Below are 24,324 nucleotides of genomic sequence, written 5' to 3'. Positions count from 1 at the left end.
GGTTGCGCTTACGAAGAAAGGTTTAAATTTTGCAAATTACAGTGTCTGGAGACTAGGCACCGGCGAGGTGATCTGATAGATGTGTATAAAGCCTTGAATGGTTTGAGCATGCACAATGCCAATGGGATTCCTCCTCTTGCTCAGAATAATCACCTGAGAGGGCATAAATTCAAATTGAGGAAAGATAGATGTGCGGAAATTTGCCTTTAGCCAGCGGGTAGTTGGTTGGTGGAACAGACTTCCATCCCTTATTGTGGAAGTTGATAGCCTAAACAAATTTAAGGCTCAGCTGGACAGGTATCTCGAACGAACGGAGAGGTGAAATGGGAGTGGGTTTTTTTTGGGCTGATGCTGAATAAGCTTGCTTTCTTGCATCGTATGCCTCTACTAATGCTAATGCATTAGCTATAGTTTGATGCTGACGTCGTGTGCTGGCTATTATTATTATTAGTAGTAGTAGTATTAGCCATACAGTGCAAGGAAGCCTGAGGCTTATGCTGCACCAGCCAAAGAGAGAGAGAGAGAGAAAGAGTCAGAAGTAGAAGAGAATCACCAAGAAAGAGAAGAATTATGATATCCAGCTCAGGACCCTAGGTGTGCCAAGCCCATACTCACCAGATGTGAGCCCTCGGGGTAAAATATTCCAAGAAATGACTCTATATCACGTGGCCACAGTCCTCTGCTCAGTTAAATCTCCATAACAGATGGAGATTTAATTGGATGATGTCCGTTAAAGTCACCTGGCAGACAGAAAGGAGATGGAATTTGTAATTAAGATTACTGTATCTAGTTCAGCCAATCTGCATGGCTGACTTGGTGTGATGTACAGTGTTGTTAAAATCCCTGTGTAGAGGACTCTGGAGCGAGTTCTAAGACTCGTACTGAAGAGAAATTTGGACAACAGGTACAATAAAGAATGCGCGGCCATTTATTCGGGGAAAAAAATTAGTTACAACATTTGTCACTATATGTCGCTTTGTCACTATATGTGCGCGTAACTACAGTATTTTAGTTAGGATCATGCAAATAACGTAAACGTTATTTGCATAATCGTAAGTTAATGCCACAGCGCCGCTACTCAGATCTACTGTACTGTATAAAAGCAAAGCAGTTTCTTCAAAATCATATAGTAGATTTTTGCCTGTACTACAGCAGCAGCAATGCCAACAACATTGCAGAAAAAGGCGCTATTAGCTATTCTCTGATAGCCGCAACAATGGAGCTGCGGTTACCAGAGAATTCCGGCGTCAGAAGTGCATAAGGCGTGGATCTATAACTGTTTGTGCTGTCCGCAAAATGATTGGAAATTTGAAGCGACAGAACATCTTATTGTTCAACTAGGTAAAGGTTGAAAACGAGTGGATTCCTCTTGTGATGAAGATGTGGCTATGGCTATCGTGGATTTATCAAGTTAATCCCCATGTGGCAGCGCAAGTGTGCCAGCTGTTTCTCATGAGGTGGACATGCCATATTCCACTGTAAAGCTAGTAATGCGTCACGTGTTGCGGTATTATCCTTACAAGATGCACATGCTACAGCAACTAAAGCATGGTGATGCAGATATTCGTTTCATATACGCACTTCAGTTTCTGGCGCGAATAACATTAGCATTAGCATTAGTAGAGGCATTTGATGCAAGAAAGCAAGCTTATGCAGCATCAGCCAAAAAAAAAAAAAAAAAAAAACCACTTCCACTTCACCCCTCTGTTCGTTCAAAATACCTGTCCAGCTGAGCCTTAAACTTATTTAGGCTATCAACCTCCACCACAAGGGATGGCAGTCTGTTCCACCAACCAACCACCCGCTGGCTAAAGGCAAATTTCCGCACGTCTATCCTACATCTGTCTTTCCTCAATTTGAATTTATGCCCTCTCAGGTGATTTTTCTGAGCTAGAGGAAGAATCCCATCAGCATTGAGCATGCTTAAACCATTCAAGGCTTTATACACCTCTATCAGATCACCTCGCTGGTGCCTAGTCTCCAGACACTGTAATTTGCAAAACTTAAGCCTTTCTTCGTAAGAGCACCCCTTTGTTCCATTCACTAATCTTGTTGCCCTTCTCTGTACTCGTTCCAGCAGCTCTACATCCTTCTTGAAATGAGGCCTCCAGACCTGTATACAGTACTCTAGTGGATAACAGTGGATATCACTTGGCCATGGAACATCCTTTGGAGTGATGAAGCTGCTTAAATGGACAAGTGAATAGCGCACAACTGTCGCATTTGGGCAACAGAAAACCCTCGAGTTATCCAAGAGGTCCTGTTGCATTCTCCAAAAGTGACAGTGTGGTGTGGAGTTATGGCCACATTCATGATTGGCCCATATTTTTTAAACATGTAACACCGACTGGACCCCGCACCTGTTCTGTCACTGGACAGTAATTTTATGAAATGTTGGCAAATTTCGCAATACCAGAGCTGCAACAACATGGGTGCCTTCAGGATACCATATTCATACAAATGGTGTGCCACCCCCACATCCACTGTTGTTCAAAGATTGCTAAGGCAACACTTTACAGATGAATGGGTCATCAGCCGTTGTTTCCAGACATCTTGGCCACCCTGATTACTGGACCTCACCCCATGTGACTTCTGGTTGTGGAGTTTTTTGAAGAACCAGGTGTATCAGAAAGGATGTCAAACTTTGGCAGATCTGAAGGACAGCATTAGACGTCATGTGCTGGCTATTCCAATTGACATGTTACGTTCTGCTGTAGAAAATGCTGTTCTTCAAATGGAAACTGTTGACCAAAATGGAGGACACATTGAACAATTGTAGTGCTGTTCAAGTGACTTGTACTGCCACAGCACCATATAGTGACAAATTTTGTAACTAATTTTTTTTCCCAATAAATGGCAAGTGCATTCTTTATTGTACCTGTTGTCCAAATTTCTCTTCAGTACGAGCCTTACAACTCGCTCCAGAGCTCTCTATATAGGGATACTTTAATTTTAACAACCCTGTATATAGATACTAAAGTGAGGGTTATTTCAATGGCAAATCACACTGCAACTACTACTAAGGTATTTTTTGTAGTAGTATATGTCTGGAAGGGATTTTGGAGTTTAATAATATGGCCACTCCACTATAACATCACAGGCTAGGCCAGGCCAAGTATTGAAGTTTCTGGCATCTCTTCTTCAGAATAGAACCATCCAAATGCCCATAGGAAAGCAAAGGTATACTAGACAAATACAAATAGGCATGCCACAAGGAGAAGTCCTGTCTGGAATTCTTTTCACAGCTATCTACCCGCTAACACACAATAGAACAGATTTGATATCATATGCAGACGATTTAAAGATCTTAACAAAATCAATTCGAACGATGAAGTAAAAGAACCACCAACAAGACCTTATCAGAAGTACAGCAGTACCTCACGAAATTTGATCTGCAAGTTAACCCTGAGAAATCTGCCGTCATGGTATTCTCACTTAAACCCACACCAACCATAATTCAGCCTGCGATTGATGGAGTCCTGATCCCCTGCGTCGAAAAGCAAAGAGATCTGGGTGTGATCTTTGACAGAAAATTAAGATTCCATCATCATATAGAATAACTCTGTGCTAAATTCAACAGGAAATGGTGGGTTGCCAGGCAGCACTTGCTGCACTTTCAGAACACAAACCTCATAAAAATGTATATCAGGATGATGATTTTCGGAGTTGTAGTGTTTGGAGCTCGGCTGCAAACACCACAATTAACTGGTTCCTGAAGTGGACAACCTGGAAGTGTCATCTCGCACCACAGCAGCACACAACATCGATGGCCAAAGCACTGAAGTTAACCAGGTTTTCAGCATTAATGCATGAAAGAGGACTCATCTTCGCCGTAAAAATGATCACAGGGAGAGTCTCAGCACCCAACATTTGGGATACAGTGTGCTGGCGGATTCCCCAACCAGCTCCTCACTCCACTCCCAAGCTTCTTGCTCTTCCTTTGAGGCTACATTTTAAAGATCAGTTCCTCCCTTATAAGAAGCTCCATCTAGTTCAATCCCCAGATGCTGACTTTTATTATTATTATTAGCCATATGGTGCAAGGAAGCCTGAGGCTTATGCTGCACCGGCCAAAATAAAATTTCTGAGTTACCCTCAGAGAGAGAGAGAAGTAGAAAGGAATCACCAAGAAAGAGAAGGATGATAACTCCAGCTCAGGACCCTGGGTATGCCAAGCCCATACTCACCAGACGTGAGCCCCTGCAGTTCTTGTTTAAAATCACAGATGATAAAAAGTATAGATGGCTCATCCTAGATCTGCATGTAGTCTCCGTAACTACGAACTGATTTCAAATCATTACGGCTGGGCAAGAATCTTACAGAAAACCGGCACTCAAGGAAACTATCTTTTGTTATTGCAATTTGTATTATTTCAGTTTGTATAATTTAATCTTTATACTTCCGGTGTGGTTATCTCTGCTGCTTGTTAACCCCCTGGCATGGTGCCGTGAAGGGTACTGTAGAGTCGTGTTGCCTGTGTGTACCGGTGAACATTACAATAAAGATCTTATTTATATGTGGCATGGGTAGTGGTCCTGTCTTTCCTGTAGAGTGTGTAATTTTTGACTGACAGGGATACCTATAGCGAGAAGTTTGTTTCATGTAGACAGATGCTTACTTGGCTATATTGATTAATCAGGTCATGTATATCATCTATATTGCTATGCAGACCTCAGTAATTACATTGTACAATTTTATCCATTACCTGATTTTAGAATTAGTTTGATTTTGACTGTTTTTTAGAGGCATTCTGTTTATGTTGATCCAACGTAAACAGAATGACTCCCTTCTGCATACTATATGAGCATGGCCATATTTTTGGCACTTGAAGCACCTGATAAGATTTGGAATGTATGATTGTATATGGCAGTTGAGATAGCCAGCTTTAACTGTTGTTGGTAAGACTGGAATAGAAAATGTAAGAATTACATCACATGTAGGCACAACCTTTTCTACTTCAGTTCACTACCTTTTCTGATTTTAATTACTGGAACGAACTTCCATCTGTTATTGAAGCAAATAGATGATTTAAATGGGAAGGGGGTTTTTTTGTTTATTTGGCTGATGCTGTATAAGCTTGCTTTCTTGCATCATTTGCCATTATGAGCTGTCCTGGCACTTCAGAGAACTTCATACGTAACTGCATAATTACCCTCAGGTCATTTTAGTTTTCCACTACTCTCAGTGTAGTACCACAGAATTGGTATATTATCTTGGGATTACTGCTACCCATATGCATTAGCTTGCATTTGATAGTCTTAAACTTCAATTGCCTGTTTTCAGGTCATCTAATTTTTGTAGATCTTGTTGAAGAAACATACCTGATTACTGTGATTGACCACTGTACCAACGTTTGTATCATCTGCAAACTCTAATTTAGATCTTTGATATATAGGAACTTTGCCAACAGTAATAAAGTGGTGATTTTACCACTTTTGCAGGTTTTGAAATATCATTTTTGGGAGAACATAGATCTCCTGGAAATGGTTGCAGGAAGTAATGCAAAGCTTAGTTGGTGGGTAAAAAAAGAAATTCTTACCAAGAAGGCCTGAGGTTCTGTAAATTGCAGTCTGTGGAAAGTAGTTATATGCATGTGACCTAGTTGAAGTGTGTAAGGCTTTAAAAGGGTTAAGTAAGCTAAATGCTGATGGCATTTTTGTCATAAATTTAAGTTAGGAAAAGCTACAACAGACATGCAGAAATTTGCATTCAGCGAACAGTAATAAATTGTTGGAATAAACTTTTGTTAGTGTTATTGGAAGTGGGTAGTTTGAATAAGTTTAAGGAATGTTTGGACAAATTATTGGGAAGAATGAGCAAATGGAGGTTTTTTTTTTTTTTTTTGCTGGTTCTTTTCATCATCTAGCCAATAATACTAATACTGTGATGTGCCTCGGCATACAAAAATCCTGAATGACTTGATTACAGACTAATTTATAGTTACAGAGGATTGTGTCTTCTGACAATTTGTAGTCATCTAATGCAGTTTTCTTCTCTGCCACTGTGTCATCAGTGCATCTGGAATGTATTTAAGGCTGAACTTTAAATAATATCTCTAAAAAGGTTTACAGCTTCTTAGATTGCTTTCCTGGACACTTCCTGTTATTTAACATTTGCATTTGGTAACAGTATGATACTGTTTGATCTCTCAGAAAAGAATTTAAAAAATGACTGAGCCAGATATAAGCACTTCTCGAGAAACAGAATCACTTCCCTTTACTCTTGGCAGTAACTTCTTTAAATAAATTTCACAATGATATATTCCAATCACTGCTGCTCAGTGGTTCCTTTACTAGAAGATTCTGCATTCATCATATTTATTTACTGTGCTCCCAGCAGTGTATAAACTCTAACACGGCCCATATAACTTCTACTTCCATGTGGATTCTCAGAAAGCCTTGTAATTAAACTTTTCCAGGCTACTGCATATACCAATAGAAGCAATGCAAGAATCAATTGTACTTATGCTACCCTCAATGAACTACAAGACTATTTTCCCAAACTAACAGTTTTTCTGAATCACTTAACATTGTTTAAATATTTTTGCACATTTCATTAGATTTTGCATATTTCTTCTACCTATTCTATAAAAAAAAAAGTAATATTCTGTTACAACTAATATGTATAAATCAGAGCAATTAATTAGGTCATTTATGAAATAAAGATCTCTTCTGTTTATTTGGTATTGTACTTTTATAGTGGGCTTTAATTTGATGTGTGGCTATATCAAATTCAGTTATGTCTAATAAAAAGAATGAATATTAATAGTCATGATGCATATTGTGTTACAAACAGGCTTTATTTTGGATATCTGGTAAGGGTCTTTTCTAACAGTCTTTAATTTTTTTGTATGGTTTTAAGAAATTATAAGCTTTGCATATTGTTAAAAGAATATGCAATATTTTAATTTTAGTGATGCATATTGTGGAAATCAACTATTACTTCAGAACTCAAAACTTAGCCAATTCAATTTATTAAAATGAATTGACGGAAAAGTTACCAAAATGTATACTCGAAAAAATCGAAGTTTGTGAACACAAGGAAATGATATATAAATACGTGTGTGTTATTGAACTAAATTTGTTTATTTTGAAAGCAAAAAAACTGTTTATTAGTCAGTATAAAAAAAAAAAAAAAATATATATATATATATATATATATATATATATATATTCTATTAACTGTTATTGAAGTGTCAATTTTTGAACATCTAAAAAGGTATATTTGTATATTTAGTGTTGCAATTTTAAGTGTACACCTTCAGCTAACTGATTTGATGCCTATTATAGAAAGGACTGAATATAATGATGCATATTTTGTGATTCCTAAAATAAACTTCATAAATAAATTTATATTATGTAATTTTCTAAATTGTGCAATTTATTAGTAAAATTTTACATATTAAATTTTATTACAGTTCCTTGTCGCTATGTAAAAATGGTGAAGAAATTATGTTTATATTGATAAACTAGATGAAATATTTTATATAATGATTTTTCAGGTCTTTTAAACTTCTGGCATCTGTGTTGTCTCTAGTTACTACTGTACAACAGACCATATAGGTAAAAAGATGTCAGATTATGTTTTCTATAAAACGTTCAATTTGACACAAACTTTATAACCAAGAGGTGCTTATTACTATTATTAGTCATATGGTGCAAGGAAGCCTGAGGCTTATACTGCACCAGGCAAAAAAAAAAAAATTCTGAATTACCCAGAGAGAGAGAGAGAGAGAAGTAGAAGGGAATCACCAAGAAAGAGAAGAATAATGATATCCAACTCAAGACCCTGGGTGTGCCAAGCCCATACTCACCAGATGTGAGCCCCTGGGGGTAAAGAGCTACAACTGTGAAGTACTACACATTAATTGTTGGTTGGAAATAAAAAAAACTGTACTTTTAGTGGGTATGACTTTTAAATTGTTTTTTATTGTTTTCCCAGAGTTAGAGATTTTTTACGCTCAGCAGCTACATCACCACCATTGTTACAGTTTTTTGCTGGAAATAGCATAACTTACTAGTTCTGCTATGAAATATTTCTTGTTTGTTACTGGCTATTTTTGCTATTTTCTGTCTAACTTTAGAACTGCTGAATTGATATCAAAAAAAAAGAAAGAAAAAAGTGAAATATCATTTCTCAATTCATGATTTTCTCTCGAGGCATTCTTTTGCAATAACTTTCTATTTCATCCAGTATATTAGACGTTTTATCTTGTTTCTTTCAGTTTCATGTTTGCTTCAATCATTCAATTCAAATGGCTAGATGTTCTTATAAAGTTAGAGCCCGTGTTTTCTATTCTCCTTTATGATTATTATTGCTGTTTATGTATTTGAAAAAAAGAAAACATCCAAATGCATTACTTTTGGATGATCACTCAGTCACTGTGTATGAGTACACTTCAAGCATTACAGCCAGTGATGAATCCAGGGGGTGACTTTCACCACCCAAGTAAAATATCCCCCACAAAAAATAGTAATTTTTATATTCATTCAAAGCCCTTGGACGTTGAAATTTTTGCCACATTTTTTGTTTAATTTTAATTGAAATTTTCTTCTTACTACACTCTTTAGGGGCCATATCAGTTTACACAATGTTGTAATTATAAATCACGAATTCAATAAAGTTATGTCAAATAAACACAACACAAAAATTCACATCAACTAAGTGTGGTACTCGTTAGGTGGTACGCAGCAAAAATAAATCACTAAAATTCAAAAGACAGAATTTTCAAAATAATTAAATGGGCAATATTTCTGGCTGCACAAATTGTAACTAAAAGTCATTATTTCAAATGTTGGCATTTTCATTTTATGGTTTTTGGGTTCCCTTTATTTTCACACAAACCATCTCTTGATAATGCTTCACACAAACAGTCTACTTGCAGCTAATTCTTTCTTTGTATATCGCAAACAAGACAACTACTGGATCGCAGGCCATGAATAGGTTTGCCTGAGTTGGTACCTCAGTCATGGTTGCTACTGAAATTAAGAGTGTCCCACTGTTTTCAGGGGAGGGGCTAAATGATGTCTAGGCAGAGAGAGGTCTACTGCAGTCATTATTTCAATCACCAGCAGTTTCGCTTTATGGTTTTCACATTCCTTTTATTTGTTTTTTCACAGCAAGAGTCTACTTGTGGCTAATTCTTCCTTTGTATATTGCAAAAAAGACGTGGTAGTAGCCTATATATTGTCCAACCGGAAGCAGTAACTAAAGTTTAATGAGAATTAAACAGGCACAAAAATAATAAAATAAAATAGAATGAGCACAGAAGCTTTCGAGACTATGGGTCTCTTCTCAGCTATAAAATACATAAATACATTTCATATGGAATGAAGAATGTACCGGGCGTGGTCATGCCAGACAAACAAAGAGCGTGCATGAGGTAAGTGCATGTAATGCCAGGAACATTCACTGGGCAGAACCAGGTAATTGTTGCTGTGAATGTAGGGTGCACATGAGGTGTATGCCAGCACTTGTCACATTGTAAGATAACTGTCTCTATGATTGGGTGCATGTGCATGGCTCTGTTGCAACTGAAGACATTATGACATCTGGATATATGAAGTGACTCAAGCCAAGCCACAATTGTTAATGGTAATGATGTGAATGGTCAGTGATCTTGGTATCACGGTGGGGATTGAGGTCATGCTACATGGACCAATAGTGTGCTGCAACCGCAGAGTGTACGGAGTCAGCAGACCAGATGGCCCTTTCATGCTCTGAGATGCAGTCGTGGAGTCTCCTGGCAGTTCCCCCCCCCACACACACACATAGCAGCAGCTGCAATCATGACAAGTGATGCGGTATATCGAACAGCTTTGTAGAAAAGAGGGGATAGGTGTTTTCACCCTCAAGACAAGAGATCGAAATTTTCTACCAGGAAGCTACAAGCACTTTATCCAGTACTCACGTAGGATCTTAGAAAGGTGTTCTGAAATGCCTGGGTAATACACGATGTAGGCGGTAGAAATCGTCTCATCACTATGGGAAGGAGGGGGGCAGGGGCATGCATCAAGCTCACTAACCTGCAAATCACATTTGTCCAGGGCATAGATAGGATAGCCATAGCTTGTAAGATTGGTCTTAATTTTAGAAATTTCACTACATCTGTCATCCATGGAGCTGAAATGTGTCCAGGCATGGGTGAGTAGGGTGTGCGCAGTACTGAGTAAGTGGCTGGGGGGCATGTGCTGACCTGTAGTTAGAAATTGGCCAGCGCACATGGGTTTTCGGTAGATTGAAGTTTTCAGATGTGAGTCTACATGTTGCACTAGAACATGCAGGAAGGAGAGGATGTAGTTTGACTCTAATTCGGTTTTAAACTGGATGAAGGGTGATAGGGAGTTAAAATGCTGTAATAGCTGGGCTTCTGAACCTCGGGGGATAATTGCAAAGACATCGTCTACCAACACCTGGTAGGTTTAAGAACATGTGGACCTCCAGTTCTTCCACTGCAATGTTTGCTATGACAGAGCTGACTGAGACACCCATGGCCGTGCCGTGAATTTGCTTAAAGACAGAGTTGCCAAACATGACCATGCTGCCTGTCCAACACAAGTTGAGAACATCACAATTATATTTCATGGATAGTGAGGTTCTGTCGGGTAAGGTAGTATCACTATCCAAAAGGTGTCTTGCGCATGTGTTGGCTTTTGTGCCGGGACTGATAAAAACAAGGAGACAGCATCAAAGGAGGTCGTGATCTGGTCCTTGGAGATGGTGAGGTCTTTGACCTCACCATCTCCAAGAATGGTGGAAGAATTCTTCATTGTTGGAAAGGGTACAGCTGGTATTTCCTACATGAGGCGATATACTATAATATGTATCTCTACTGTAATATTGCAATAAGATAAGCTTGGAAGGCCTGACTGAGTTATATGACTGAGTATTCTTCTTTGCTCTTTCTTTGCAAAGAAAGAGCAAAGAAGAATAAGATTATTATAATACCTGCATGTTTGATTATAATTTGTATGATTTTTTTGTGAAACTGTGAATAATATTTTCATATTATTAAACTGTGATTATTGTCAGTAATGTGGTTTTTATGAACTGACTATCAGTATTTAGACATTAAATAATAAATATTTCCTTTTGTTTTCTTGTATTCTCTTATTATAACATTCATAAATATACAGCTTTGTTTGTAACATATACATATGTTGTAAATATTAAATAATAATAAAACATATACACATATAATACATAAATGTACCCTCCCTAAAGTTTACATCCCCCCCTGATGCAAACACTGTATTCAACACTAATTACAGCCTAAAAGGAATGTAGTTATCCAAGTAATGATCATAAATCAGATATAGACTCCTTTACAAAGTAAAGTAGACACTTATGTAACTTATAATTGTTTATCAGAAATTAATAAATAGGAGATAAACCTTTTAGTCAGGCCACTTTTTTGGAATTAGGTCAACACCAGTGCAACTTGTTGGCAAAGCTGTTCTGCTTTGAGCATAAAGAATAGTACAATAAACTGTATAGTAGAGAACTATCCCAGGTATTGCATAGACAGTCTAATATGAGGTGTTTTTGAAAGATTAGATTCCATTCCCCTGTTATTAGTTTCAGTAATCATGATGAAAACATAGAAGGTGATATCCACTTGGGATAGCAGTTAACAAGATTCAAATTTTAAGTGATTCACAATATGCCAAATTTGAAATAAGTTTTAAAAATATTTCAAAATGGAAGTAAATAACACTTTCTAAAATATTATATAGCATTTCAATGTTTTTAAAATTATTAAAATCCATTTTAAAAATAATAAACAGAAATATATGCACATGTTCACATTTTAAGTTTTATGCGATTAACAGTTTTTAAAACTAGAAAAACAGAAAAAATTAAGTTTCATCTTTATATTTTATGTCTATAATATTTTTTCTTTAAGTTTCAGCAGAATTATTTATTTAATTATTTTATTATTTTATTTTTTTCAAAATAAAAGGTGAAAAAAACACACCTTTCTTTAAATGTTTAAATTTTTTTAGTAAAACTTAGCTCATACAAGAAGTATTGCAATCAATTCAGAAAATATGAAAACTCCAAGTTAGTATCCTCCTTTTTACCAAGGAGTTGAAATTCTCCTTGGTAAACTCCAAGCAGAATTTAAAACTTTTTCCAGATTATTACAAAGATAAAAGAAAGTTTATACCTGTTAGGTGTAGCTCCACCTGGCAGTGTGGACCTAATTTGTAACAATTAGGTCCACACTGCCAGGTTAAGGAATATTTTTAAAATGTATATTTATTATTACTATTATTATTATTATTGAACTCTTTTTAGGTTTTTTTTTTTTTTCATTAATATTGCCTCGAAAAATATTTCCGCAATTGCTATAAAAATTGGTAACGTACTGGTAAGAATATCACCTGAGGGGCTCACACCCGACAAGTATGGGCTTGGCACATCCAGGATCCTGAGCCGGATATCATCTTTCTTGGATATCACCCTTCTACTTTTGACTTTCTCTCTCTCTCTCTCTCTCTCTCTCTCTCAGGGTAACTCGGGATTTTTTTTCTTTTTTTTTTTTTTTTTTGGCTGGTGCAGCATAAGCCTCAGGCTTCCTTGCACTATATAGCTAATAATAATAAGAATAATAATAATCCACTTTCAGCACTAATAGAAGCGAATTTTTATTCGTTCTCCTGTAAATTTGCAATGAAGAATTGAATGCGATCATTCTTTTGATAAGAATTTATGACTTCCTGAAATACCTTTGATTTGCAGGGAAAAAAGGAAATGAAGTAAACTATTACTTTACTATGACTTTAAATTACAAAACATAATACAGTATTTCAATTTATAAACTGCGTTCAAAACGAAGAACACGTTTATATTTCACTGGAATAAAAATATTCTATAAGTGTCAATATCTGCCGGCAGATGTCAGCACTATCCAATCCTCTATTGTTTTATTTGTTGCCTTGATGCTGAAAATGTAGTTCCAAAGATGAACTTCTTTAATTGCAATAATATGTGAGTGAATCTCAATTCGCGTTATTCAATTCGCGATTTGAATAACTAGCATGAATTTCAATCTTATGCTATAACTGCCTAGCACTGTTTAAATGTAGCCTAAAAGGGCATAAAAGTTTACTCAAAAAGGAAATATACTGGTGTGCAAAACTTAAGGACCAACACTATTTCTAAAGATTACAACTACAAAATCAAAGAAACAACCTGTAGCGATTTGCATAACTGTGGCCGTTCAGTAGAAAGCTAGTGCACATACAAAAATTTGAATCGTGATGAGAGGGCTCACATAAACAGATAAAAGCAGCGGTTCAGCAGTTAAGTGTAAATTACCGAATGGTGAGCACGATTGTTACAGACGTTCGATTGGTTTCATAAAGTGACAGACAACGAAATGGCCAGTAGACAACATCTGGACGGTTTTACCCGGGATCGAATAATTGGGAAGCTCGAGGAACGTCAAAGGAAGTACGAGGAGTATGGCTGCAGAGTTTGGTATCGCCCATTGCATCGTCTCACGTGCGTGGTCGGCAGGAGCGGATTAAGGTCGGTTGAGGCCCCGGGCGCAGAAGAAAATATTGGGCCCCTCTTTAAAAAAAAGAGACAGGGAAAATAAAAATACATGTTAACCATTTTTTTAAATAAATAACAAATATTATGTACTATTAATGTTTTATTTCCAATAAAATTTGAATATAATATAGTATAATATAATTAATAATAGCATAATAATAATCACAAACTTTTGAACTAATAGTTGAATATATTAGTTTAACTATCAGTTTAACTAATATATTCAACTAATTTGTTGGGGTTTTGCGTGGGCCCTTCAGAAGTCGGGGCCCAGGGCGCGCGCCCAGTGCGCCCGCCGTTAAATCCGCCTCTGGTGGTCGGCCTTCAGAACGACAGGTATAGCTGTTCGAAGGACCAGTAGTGGTCGTCCACGAAAAACAACGCCAAATGATGACCGCTATATATACTCCTACAGGCCAAGAGGGACCGACAACAGACAGCGGGATCCATTGCAAACCAGCTGCACAGGACGCAGGATATCGCGGTTTACTGTGGCCAGGCGACTCCACAAAGGTGGACTGTTTGCCCGACGACCAGTATTCTGTGTCCCTTTAACACCTGCCCATCAGAGACACCGTTTACAGTGGTGCATCGAACACAAGGACTGGACAGCAGCGCAATGGCGTAAGGTACTCTTTACTGATGAGAGTAGATTCAGTCTCAACAGCGATTGTGGATGTCAGTTAATCTGGCGAAAGGTTGGCACACGGTAATCATCACTGAGTCTGCGCGGTAGCACAGTGGTATTGTCACCGCCCTCCCCACCTCGGGTAGAAAAGGCCCGGGTTCGAATCCCAATGACGCGAGGACCTTTAATGGCTTTTTTCAGTCGGTGGCTCAGTTATTCGGTCTTAGGCGTAGACAGCAAGGTTTTTTCCACAGAAACTGGAGTTTTTCGTCCAGCAAACAGACAAAGCGGCCATAGCACGCACGCAATTAACAGACATAAGACAGCACGGCAGATGAATTTAATTATTCGAGTGGCCTAGATATAATAGTTTGGGTTTTCTTTATTTTTTTTTGGTATCATCACTGAAAGGGATCGATATGGCGGTCGAGGTGTTCTCGTCTGGGGAGGCGTTGTCTTGGATGGACGGACACAACCCAGATACTGAAAGGCGGTACTGTAACCGGTGTAATATTTCCTACAGATTGTATCAGATAAGATTAATAGGCGTAGGTGATGACGTAATATTGCATCAGCTGTTACTTTCAGCTATATAGGCACGCTCTGCAAGATTTGCAGTCATTCCCTGCTTGTCAGGATGGCGAATTACGTGCAGTTGACGCCACGAAGAAAGAGTACTATTGTTGTACGTGAGGAAGGATGTTCTTACCGTCATATTGTTTATAGAGTGTCTTGTAATCAGTCGACAGTGATTAGCTTTCTTTCCAAACTCAAGAATACTGATTCTGTTGATAGGAAAAAAGGAACCGTACGCAAACGAGTCTCTACGCCAAAACAGGACTGCGTTTTGAAGCGCTTATGCCTTAAAAACCATAAAGCTTCTTTTTCTGAGCTGAAAAGAGAATGGGAAGAACATACAGGAGTGGTAGCAAGTGCAGTAAGTCAGAAGAAATTCAACCTGCATGGCTCTGATGGGAGAAAAACGATTCGCCGTAGACGTAGTGAAGAATACCATCCAGACTGTATGGTATCTACAGTGAAATTCCCTGCCAGCCAAATGATATGGGACTGCATTTCGTATCGCGGAGTAGATCACCTGCAGTTTATAAAAGATTCCGTAAATGCCAATGGATACCTGGCTATATTGGAAGGCAAATTGCTGCCAACCATTAGAGACCATTTCAACCTGCCAAGGAACTGCATCTTTCAGGAAGATTCTGCTCCTTTTCATCGGGCAAAAAGTGTTAGTAGGCACTTTCTGTAGTTACTTTAGCTTCATTTCTGCATTAGAGGTTCGACAGTAATGTGTTTACATTTGTTATAGGTGAAAAAATGGTTGGAAGAACGGTCCATCACAACTCTTAGCTGGCCAGGAAACAGCCCGGCCGGACCTGAATCCTATAGAGAACTGTTGGCATCGTGTGGAATCTGTATTTGCCAGAAAGAAACCAAAGACCCTTTGTGAACTTCAGGAAGCCATAATTGGTGTTTGGAACCACGAACTATCAGTTGATTATCAGAAATTGATCTTGTCAATGCCTCGACGGTGTGCTGCTGTCATCAGGGCCAGAGGCGGTTCAACTAAATATTAGTTTGCACCTGGTGAACTTTTCATTTTGTTTTCCATTTAAAATAACAAACTGAAGCAAACTAGGGCTTCTGATAACATTTCCAAAGAAGTCCAAAAAAAAAAAATAGTCACGAAATACTTATGATGAACCGAAGGCGGCAAATGAAGAGCAAGATAAACACTGACAAGGAGAAAATTGAGTATACTGAGTTATGCAAAGCCATTAGAAAAAGACTCAGAGAGGACATAAGAAGATTTAACACAAGAAAAGTAGAACAAGCATTAAGGGAAAACAAAGGACTTAAATCAGCAGCCATGAGCAGTAATACAGAAAGACAAATGATACTGAAACTGAAGAATAGCAATGGTGTACTTATAAATAGCAGAGAAGGCATAATTCAAATAGCAGAAGACTACTATAGAGAATTATATAAGGAGCGAGGGAATGATGCCAGCAGTGGGGAAGATGGATCGCAAATTAGCAATACATACGACATACCCGATATTCTTCCTGATGAGGTAGAACATGCGTTGAAGAAAATGAAGAATCAGAAATCTCCGGGGGAAGATGAAGTTACTGTAGAGTTGTTAAAATTGGGAGCAAGAGACATAACACAAAAACTGGCAAGGCTCTTCGCAAAATGTATTAGAAAAGGTGCACCTAAGCAGTGGAACAATGCGATCATAGTTTTGCTGCATAAGAAAGGGGATAAATCAGAAATTGGAAATTACAGACCAATTAGCTTGTTGTCTACAAGTTGTTCACAAGGGTCAGATTAGAAAGAATACTTGATGAGAATCAACCGAAGAGCAAGCTGGCTTTAGGACAGGATTCTCAACTATGGATCACCTTCACGTAATATCACAGCTAATGGAGAAAGCAAATGAATACAAAACACCATTATGTCTGGTATTTGTGGAGTATGAAAAGGCATTTGACTCCATACGGCATAAGGCAATGTTTCGGGCACTGGAAAGACAAGGCATACATACCCCATATATTATGATGTTGAAGAAAATATATGAGAACGCTACCTCCTTTATCAAACTATCAGACTAGACAAAGACAGTAGCAAATTTAAAATCGAGAAAGGAGTTCGACAAGGAGACACAATATCTCCGAAGCTGTTTACTGCTGCCCTTGAGGAAACTTTCAGAAGATTAGACTGGTTGCAGAAAGAAGTCAATGTGAATGGAGAGTACCTAACCCATTTACGATCTGCAGATGACATTGTGGTCATAAGTCACGATCCCAAAGAATTAGAGGAAAATCTTAATCAGTTATGCACAGTTAGTAAGGATTTTGGACTAAAGATGAATATGGCTAAAACAAAAGTAATGATGAACAAGTATGCCACAGAAAGGGACATAATGATTGAAAGAGCAGTAATTGAAAAGGTGGAGCCATATACTTATCTGGGACAAGTTAGTATCTGTAATAATGATAAATTGCTGGAAGTCAAAAGAAGAATAAATTTTGGATGGATAGCATTCAAGAAATATAGTCACATACTGAAGAGCAATATCCCAGTTTGTCTGAAACGTGAAATAATGAACCAATGTATACTCCCCACCATGACTTATGGAAGTGAAACGGGCATTCACCAAAAGAATGGAAGAGAAACTGAGAACTACACAGCGAAGAATGGAATGAATTATATTAGGAATCAGACTGTTAAGAAGAGATAAGAAGAGAAACACATGGATTAGGCAGCAAACTCAAGTAAAGGACATTGTTATCGAAACTAAAGAATTAAATGGTCTTGGGCAGGACACAAAGCTCGAAGACATGATGACAGATGAACTAAGAAAATAACAGAATGGTACCCAAGAGGAGCTAGAAGAAAACCTGGAAGACAACGGGGGAGATGGTAGATGAAATTCATGAGTTTGTGGGTAGTAAATGGATGGCCATTGCACAAAACAGAACGAACTGGAAAGTTGCTGGAGAAGCCTTCATCCTGCAGTGGATTGAAAATGACTGATGATGATGATGATAACATTTCAACCATAATTGTCGTGTTTACCAAAACTGTTGTATAAAGGTTGCAAATGCTCATTTTGGAATATTTTGAAAGTACCTGCCAAATATTACTTAGCTTTGCCTTACTATTAATAAATATCTTTTGTTTATATTTCTATTTGTAATGCTAGTCATTAATGTAACATACCATTTTGTTTGTGTAAATTTATTTACACATTCATTTATTCACTTTTCCTCAGAAGATGTGATTAGCACCAAGGTAGTGAGGCCAGAAATTGGTATGTTATGTCTGTAATGTCCATGTGTCCTAAAGCTGCTCAGTGCTTTGAGAATGAAAATTTCGAGAAAACTGCAAATCTGTCTGAGATCACCTAGCTAAGGAGTGTCAAACTCTGAGGGCTGGGGATCAAACCAACGGTTATCAGGAGCTTGCGGGCCGCATTAGTGCGTACCCAGCACACCGGTGTTGCATTACTGAAAGAAATATAAAATATTTCTCCTCGCGCAAAAATGCACGATCTCATGATCATGAATGTTTATGTTTCGCATAATTTATGAATTTTATTTACATTTTATATTAGTGTATTTGCTTTTAAATAAATAAAAATAAATAAATTTTCTGTTTATACTCCGGGACGACCAAACGGTCAGAGGAGTTTACAAGATACACAGAATACAAGAAACAGCACCGTATTCAGCAGTCACGGGCTTGAACCCCGGTCACTCAAGGCACGTGTACTTATGCACCTGCGCGCATCACATTTACCCATATGGGTAAATGCGATACTAAAAGGAGATAACATCTATATTTTTCATGAGTTTGACACTATTAACCTGTGAAAGTTTGACAACACTTGGGGGTTACAGAAGAAATGTTTGAGGGGTCGCCAGTTTGACCCACTAACCTAACTCACTCAATTGAAAAGGCATTAATTAGTTAGATTAATCAAACAAAAAGCAAACAGTAGGTTCTTTCTTTCTCTCTCTCTCTCTCTCTCTCTCTCTCTCTCTCTTTTGTAACCATAGAAAGTGGAAGGTTCACTTTATTATCTCTTCGGATATTTTGATAATTTCGGTAATTTGATAAACTGTTTCGGGACACTGTACTTCAACTAAATTAATGTTAGAAAGGGAAAGGGCAGAATGCCGTTCTGATTTACCTGCAAACAAAACAAAAAATAATATAATAATAACAAATAAAATAAAATGTTAATTTAGATCGGTGGTAAGCAACCTTTTTGTTAAGAAGATCGATTAAGGAGGAAGGAAAAGTTCGCGGCTGCATTATAAATGATATATATATATATATATATATATATATATATTTTTTTTTTTTTTTTTAATTTCTTTATTTTTAATGACGTTACAAATTGACGAATGCCGCAACTAGGAAAGTGCCTAGTTTGGAGGTATTGGTATTAAGATGGTCACTATTATTATATACAGAATAAAATTTATAAAATGTTAAAAGTGGTTACATTTACATTGCTGTTTATTCGAAACCTAAACCAAAGCAATAAAACCAAATGTCGCAATAGTTATTTTTATGATAGATGAAACTTTTATTTTATTTATATTTTCGTATTAAAAATATTAGTCGTGTTATCAGTAATTTAAATTAGATCGCGGGCCGTGCTTTGCTCATCACTATCGATTACAAGTTTGTATAGATGAGAGAGAGAGAGAGAGAGAGAGAGAGAGAGAGAGAGAGAGAGAGAGAGTCTATTGCAATTAGATAAATATAATGTAGAAAAATGTAAATAGAGTTGCAATTGTCTCGTTACGGCCAAATGGCAAGGGCTCCCATCTGAATTAATTAATTATGTACACACGATGTAAAATTAAAAAATAAAAATGTAATATTCTTCACATGATGCAAGTATTAACTGTAATTACGATGCTACATCACGTAAGATTATATTTACATATATGAATGACATTCATACTTTCTATGTGGATACGCATCGATGCGCACTTGTTTACAGGAACATGGGTGTGGGGACTCAGCCCCCACACGTAGCAAACGAATTTTGTCATAGCAATCATAGCACAGGAAAGCTTGGCAGGTGGTGTGGAGAGGAGCACAAGCTTGTTCTTATTGGCTTCTGGGATTCGAGCGAGCTGCTAAGACGTCTTTCCTATAGGGTTTTATTGGTGCAAAACTTATTAAAGTCGGCATTGAAGTGCTGCACTTCAGGTAGCATTTGATTTGGGAGCAAGTAATCTGAGGTATGGCGTCTCCGATGCTTCAAGCAGAGCTTCGGGGTTGAATGAAGTTCTGGATTGGGTATTCACCAATAACACGAATCCCAAATGGACGGTGTTGAGATTTGGTCTGTGACCATTTTAACTGTGGCTACCAGTCCCTTTATACAATAATATCAGGTACACCCTGCATCCCCATTGAAGTAGCTAAGGTTATAGTTCAGTCCTGTGGCGGGAGACAAGCTTTCCGGTTAACATATTTGAGTATCGAGAATTCTGCAGCAAGGATTGGCTTCTTCGTTGTAGTAGCTGCTGATTCCCACACTTCAGCAGCATAGAGTGAGGTATAAATTACTATTCTAATGTACTTCTTAATTATTTGAGGATCCTTGACATAGATGTTGTTTAGCTGTCCATTGAAGAAAGGCTGCTGCGGACGTATGCTTGTCTACATGAGCATAATAAAACCGAAGTTTTGGGTCAAATACTATTTCCAAATCTGCGTGTGCTGGAGTGGCTGATATTCCAATTCCATCGAGGGTTGAGGCTATTTATTGTTGGGGTTGGTTTGAGGAAAAAGACCATTAGTTTTTTTTTTTTTTTTTTTTTTTTTTTGGATTGATTGAGAGTCCATACTGTTTGAGGTATGAGGCGATGTTGATAAGACTGTTATTGATACATGCTGTGACCTCAAGGTTATTGTTAGGAGCAATAGGCGTTAGAATTTTTATCGTTTGCATACGTAATGATTTTCTCGTTTTTAAGGACAAGAGATGCGATGACGGCTGTAAATAACAAACTAGATAGAACTCCTCCTTGTGGAACGTCAGCAGAGATCGCCTTCTTGTGCGATTGTCCATGGGCATCAATCCATAATACTCTGTCATGGAGGAGTGATGCTATGAACCAGAGGTATTACCTTGGGTTAGTTACTGGGCTTCAAGTAAGCAGAGGGGTACCGACACGTTGATAGCGTCAAATGCAGCTTCAAAGTCTAGGTACGTGATAGCAAGTTCCTCGTGCCGTTCAAAAGCAGATAATATAGTACGTGTGGTTGCAAGGAGGTTCGTCCCTGTGGACCGGTTTCGGATGGCCTAGAGCAGTGGTTTTCAACCGGGGTGCCTCAACAACATTCCAGGGGTGCCACGTAATTTGGGTTTAAGTTACTTAAACTTATTATTATTTTTTTAATTTATGTTTATTTCATTATAAAAAGGTGTACAGTATCTTTTTAATTTTGTGGTGATCTATAATTGATGTTTACTTAGTACCTCTATATAAAGAATAAAATTATATACTGTATATATATAATTTGTATTATGAAATGTAATTTTTATAATTATATTATTGTAATAAATATCATATAACATATATATTTTTTAATATTATATGTTGTTGTTTGTTTATTTGGTTTTTAGGAGCATTAGCAACTAAGGCCATATTGTTCCGGGGATATGCGGTGGTTATTCCCTGACCTTTCCGCATCCTCCGTATTTGGTGGTCACGCGCTCGAGCCCCGTTCTAATCAAGAAGCGTGTGCTACGCACTGCTGCTCCTGCCCACGGAGGCGCCTCTAATATTATATATATATATATATATATATATATATATATATATATAAGGATATACAGAGAGAGAGAATCGGATCTAATAGGCAGAAAATTGAGTAGGGGTGCCGTTATTAAAAAAAAGGTTGAAAACCACTGGCCTAGAGTATCTGCATCTCGAAGGAGATGGTTCATTAAGATGAGCAGCATAATTTTTTCCAGGATTTTTGGAGCGTTGAGGGGTTAGATATCGGCCGAAAGTGTGGAGCAGTGTGGGGTTTCGAACTTTTAGATGTGGTCTGACAACGTAGCTGTGCCAGGCTTTAGGAAAGGATCTTATAATCATAATTCCGTTGAAGATGGAAATGAATAGTTGGAGGAGGAGGAACTGGCTAGGGCATTTTATAATGAATTGTGGCACTTTATCGGCTCCAGCAGTTGCAGTCGCTGGAAGCGAATTTATCGCTGCTATCAGTTGGTGTGCAGAAATGGTGATGGAATGTAGGTTGTTTTGTTGTGATTCATGGTCGGGACGTAGAAGAGGGTTTGGCTGTCCTACAGGCGTATTGAATCTGGTGATATAATAATAAATAAATTTTCTGTTTATACTCCGGGACGACCAAACGGTCAGAGGACTTCACAAGATATACAGAATACAAGAAACAGCACCGTATTCAGCAGTCACGGGCTTGAACCCCGGTCACTCAAGGCACGTGTACTTATGCACCCGCGCGCCTGACCACTAGGCTACGGCGGCCTCTTGCTCTAGCCATTGGGCTGGATCGAGCTGAATAGAGCGCTACGGGATCTGAATTTGTAAAGGATCTTCTCTTGTTGAAGTTGGGCGCCAAGATGTACTGTTATTGTGGATTTAACCGCGGCGTCTGAATGTCAGGACCGTAAAATTAAAATACATACACTTCGCTTAACGATAAGAAAATTTCCTTGAAAACTAGTCGTTAAGCGAAATGATGTTAAGTGAATATCAATTTTCTATATCTTATTCAAATTACTGGGGGGGGGGACTTAGACAGGATTGCGGGATGTTTTCTTTTAGCCAGCAAGTTGTTAATTATTGGAATAAGTTGAGTCCATGGGTGGCCAAGGCTGGTAGTTTGGGAAATTTATAGCTCAGCTGAATAGATACCTACGTGAGCAGGGAGTTAAATAGGTCATTTATTAATTTTTTCCCCTTTTTTCGTTAGTTCAACAAAAGCCCAGAGCTGCACTAAATGGTTAATAACAATACTAATCTTCCCATGTTAAAATGATAAATACATTCCTTTTAAAAAATTAAGTAATACATTTTGAATAGTTCAGAGCGTAACAGAGAAAGAAATAAACTTTATATATTTTATTTCTTCTGTTCTTTTGCGTGTGTTCATCTTTCTCAGAGAAGGTGTTTCGAAACTGGAGTTTCGAAATGAATAAAAAGCTTCTGATGTCCTTATTTGTTATTAATTTTTGGGCTGCAGAGTTAGCATTTCTTCAACCTTTCCTTGCATTCTTCAGTTTTCAAGTTCAAGGAGTTCTTCGGTAGTCAAATTTTCACCACGTGATTTGAATAAGTCGACCACACCAAACTCCTCCTGGGGTGACCATCAATATTATCCAAACACGCCTTTTTTCGCAGTCGCCACTATTTTTATTTGTATATCATGTGTTGGCTCTATAAATCCAAAGTAATTTTGGATACAACTAGACCGCATTTTTCGGCAAAGTTCCAGTCATATTTTGATGTCTTAACTTCCTTCTATACTGCTTTGTCTTTTCTTGAGCGTTTTTGGACAAATTCTAAAATAGATTACTGAAGGGAAACAATAAATAAACCAAGTGAATACAGAACAAGTGAAAATAGCGTATAGAGTAGTCAGCTTCTACTTAATAAATGACTTTTCGGTTTGGCGAGAAACATCAAAACAATTATTTTTAATCCGCTTGGAAGGCTTTTCTATAAATTATTTTTTAATGTGTCGTTATAATGAAATATCGTTAAGTGAGATGTCGTTAAGCGAGGTATACAGGTATTTGAATATGTTGGATAAACCTTTGACAAAAATATATTTAATTTTGATAAAGTAAAAAAGTAAAGTGCAGCCATTATCAACCCACTGCAGGATGGAAGCCTCCTCAACAATTCATGCTGAGGGAAATGGACCATAATCTGCCACGCTGGTCCAGTGCGGGTTGGCAGATCATATGAAGAAAATTTTAAAGGGGGCACCAAATTTCTATTGGCACCCGGGCGCCACATACCGTAGGAACGCCCCTGGATAAATTGGGGAAAATACAGTATATTTTACGATATTAATTGTTGATGGTAACCCATTCGTGTTGCACAGGGTGATTCAAAATTGCACAGGGTGATTCCTTAAAGATTTAATTACTGTTAACCACATATACATTATCATCATTATAACTATCTCCAACCGAAGAAACGTAGTTTGGATCTGGTTGTTAATATTTTCAATTCGAGCACTGATCTAAACCAAGCAATTAATTTACAATCGAAACATGATCTACAATGACGCACATTCTGGCATTACTGTGTATAAAATTTCACTGCACAGACGTTACAATACAATAGTGGTTTTTAAGGTAGCCGTGGTACTTGTTTCAATTTTGGTTTATGTGCATGTAGACGACTTGTAGATGTCGCGTGTCTACCAGTCACTGATCTCGAAACCTAAGAAGCTTAACGAAGACTGCTATAAGATAACGATGTGCGTTTTATCATTTTTGTCACAGAAGTGACTCATAAGTCGGGTCTTCTTTCCCATTATGTCAGGACGATCGGTGTGGAAGGACGTCGTATGTTTTTCCTCCC

The sequence above is a fragment of the Mastigoproctus giganteus genome, chromosome 4 (genome assembly GCF_048544385.1).
Source record: "Mastigoproctus giganteus isolate SK-2022 chromosome 4, ASM4854438v1, whole genome shotgun sequence".
Taxonomy (NCBI): domain Eukaryota; kingdom Metazoa; phylum Arthropoda; class Arachnida; order Uropygi; family Thelyphonidae; genus Mastigoproctus; species Mastigoproctus giganteus.
Note: the sequence above shows the minus strand (reverse complement) of the source record.